Below are 3309 nucleotides of genomic sequence, written 5' to 3' on the forward strand. Positions count from 1 at the left end.
AAAGCGAAAGCAGAACAAAGGTTTATTCTTTAAGGGGAAATCTACCTCTGTCCCTGGCTGTCATACAAGTACTGGACATTCCATGAGCAGAGTATTAAAGTGTCCAGAGCTCACCCGCAGGAGACAGGAGAGTCATACACGAGGAGCCTTTACAGTCACCGACAGCTGATAGTGAGAGATGCTGAAGTGATGGAAGGGAAGAGAGCGAGTGAGGGATGAGGGCCACTGCTGTGAGTGGTTCTTTGGCAGTGTCTTAGCTGGTTGTTGTGTGGACCCTGGAAGTCGATGCATTAGTGTGTCACGCAGTTATGATGAAATTACATCATATAGGAACTGTGATTTTTGGTACTTTCTACCCTCAGTTATACAGTCATCATTGTCCCTTTGTACTTTATCAGTTGCACTGCAAAAAAATGTTTTCTTAATCAGTAATTTTGTCTTTATTTACAGTAAAAATATTATAAAATAAATATAAATATAAAAATTTATTTTAGACATTCTCAAATTTAAACAGGTATTTACCATCATCTCTTGGAAAGCGAAAGCAGAACAAAGGTTTATTCTTTAAGGGGAAATCTACCTCTGTCCCTGGCTGTCATACAAGTACTGGACATTCCATGAGCAGAGTATTAAAGTGTCCAGAGCTCACCCGCAGGAGACAGGAGAGTCATACACGAGGAGCCTTTACAGTCACCGACAGCTGATAGTGAGAGATGCTGAAGTGATGGAAGGGAAGAGAGCGAGTGAGGGATGAGGGCCACTGCTGTGAGTGGTTCTTTGGCAGTGTCTTAGCTGGTTGTTGTGTGGAGTGAGAACGAAGCAATCAGCAAGTATACTGCCGCAGAAACTCGTCACCTTGGGAGGCCCATTCATCCGACCCCGCTCACGCACTCAGCTGCCCACCCGCGCTCAGAAGCTGGAGAGACACGAGAAAAGAAACCTCAGTCTGTACTCATTATCAAGCTTCTCTTCCCATTCATTCTTCTTCTAATTGTGAGTGTCAGCTTTTGTTTATTGGCACCGCTGCTTGAACACTCACAGCGACTTGAGATTTTCAAGTGAAAGACTGATTCATGCTTACAGTATGTTTGCTCATATTTTCCGTGACATTGTAGTCATAGTTTAGATCAATTCATTCGTTTTCTTTCTTTCTCTTCCTTGAGATCAGGAGTGATTCAGTCAAGTGTTATTGTGAAAATCAGCTGACTAGATTTCGCAGTTTCAGTATTGCCATGACATGGTGTGGCCTGTTTATATTTGGCCTACTTAGCTTACAGTCCTATGACATATTCATATTGTGTTATGATGTGTTTATTTAGAAATCTGCTAATGGACCAAAACATTAATCCTAATGATAAACCAAAAATACTTTTCATTCTGGTTTGAAAAAAATATGTAGAAAAAAGTATATAGGAAATGGAATATATATGGGGAAACAATATATATATAGAGAGAGAGAGAGAGAGAGAGTGTGTGTGTGTGTTTAATAACATTTTAAAACAATGTTTTGTAATATTTGTATAAATTAATATTTATTTGAAAAAGTTTTTAGTAGACTGTATTTTAATGGTAATTCTATATGAATGTATTTTTTTCCAAATAACAGTAAAAACAAAATAAGAGTTTTTCAAATGTTGTCATTATTTTTTTGTTGTTGTTTTATTTCTCTATTTCTGGTGTATGTTTAGTCTTTAAAGCGGTTTTAAGTTGAGTTTCATTTTCAGGTAATTTCATTAGTGTTGGGGTTTCAGGTTGTTAATCATCAAAAGGGCAGTTTGTTCAAATGAATGAAATACCTGTAACTCACTTGAGGTTTCGATGTAATAACATCAGTGTGGCAATAAGTTTGAACTTGTCCGGAAAGCTGGAAATCAATTTAGTAAGGTCTTTTACAATGTATTAAAGCACTTTGTTTTAAATCATACACTCTTAAACAATAAAGGTGCTTCACGATGCCATAGAAGAAACTTTTTGTTTAAATGGTTCCATAAAGAACCTTTAACATCTGAAGAACCTTTCTGTTTCACAAAAGGTTCTTTGTGGCGAAAAAAGGTTCTTCAGATTATAAAAAGGTAAGAAAGAAATGGTTCTTTAAAGAACCTTTGACTGAATGGTTCTTTGTGGAACCAAAAATGGTTCTTCTATGGCATCGCTTGAAGAACCTTTTGAAGCACCTTTATTTTTAAGAGTGTATGCTAAAAATGTGATTATAATGCTGTGCAGTGAGTGGAGTGTAGCCTTCACAAACTTATGATCGCAGGGTATGTTGAACACCTTATATATTTTTAAAGACCAATTATAGCAAATTAATCCAAATTAACTGTATGAATAACCTCAGATATTTGTAAGTTTAGTCACTTGCTAGATTGAATCTTAACAATGTCAATTATGTTTTTTTTATGCACAAAATGCATGATAAATGCATGGGGCAAACTCCCAACGATCGTCTCTTGTTGTTTCAGTTGTATGATTTTCCCAGACAACGGCAGACAGCATTTTGCATTTTATTCTAGTTTATCTCTAAAGTCTGGATTGTATTATGTCAGTTTAATTTACATGTATTATCTGTGATAACAGATCCAAATTGAACTTGAACATATCAGTATACAAAATATATGTTTTTACTTAGTCCTTCTCAAATATAATTTACATTGAATTACACAACATATAATACAATAAAATATATTACACAACATAATAATATGTATTTAAACATATATTATTCAACACATTTAAAATATAACGATTCCCTCTGCTGAAGGCTTCATCATTTATGCTCAATTTGAACAACCTTTAGGCTGCATCTTCACACCTTACTGGCAGAATTTGGGAATTCATTTAATTAATTATGGATGCATGGCAGAAGAATACAGAGTGCTGGTGTCAAATTTATGCTGGTGATGTCTGTCAAGCCTAAAGGTATTTTTGAGGGCAAAAAAGACACCTTTGCACTTTTTGTAATCATAAAACTCACACTGAGTAATGAGAATAAGAGACACTGAAATTCCTCTAAATAACACTCAATGCACAGCTCACAGAACTGAGGGGAAGAAAACGTAGGGTTGCCTTTAATGGAGGATCAAGCAAAGCATTGATTTTTCTTTTCTCTTCTCCACTTTCTTCTTCTCTGCCTGAAATAAAACGATGCACCACATTGGGACAGAATGCTGCAGTTCTACGGGAAACATTATTGCTTTACTGGTGACATTGTGATAAATGGAGATGCATTTACCTCAAATTAATCCTAGCCTAAATAATAGACCGTCATCACACTGGATGCTGAAATATAGGTTACTTTGTGTGTGTGTG

The sequence above is a fragment of the Sinocyclocheilus anshuiensis genome, unplaced genomic scaffold, assembly GCF_001515605.1.
Source record: "Sinocyclocheilus anshuiensis isolate Anshui unplaced genomic scaffold, SAMN03320099.WGS_v1.1 scaffold1114, whole genome shotgun sequence".
Lineage (NCBI taxonomy): Eukaryota > Metazoa > Chordata > Actinopteri > Cypriniformes > Cyprinidae > Sinocyclocheilus > Sinocyclocheilus anshuiensis.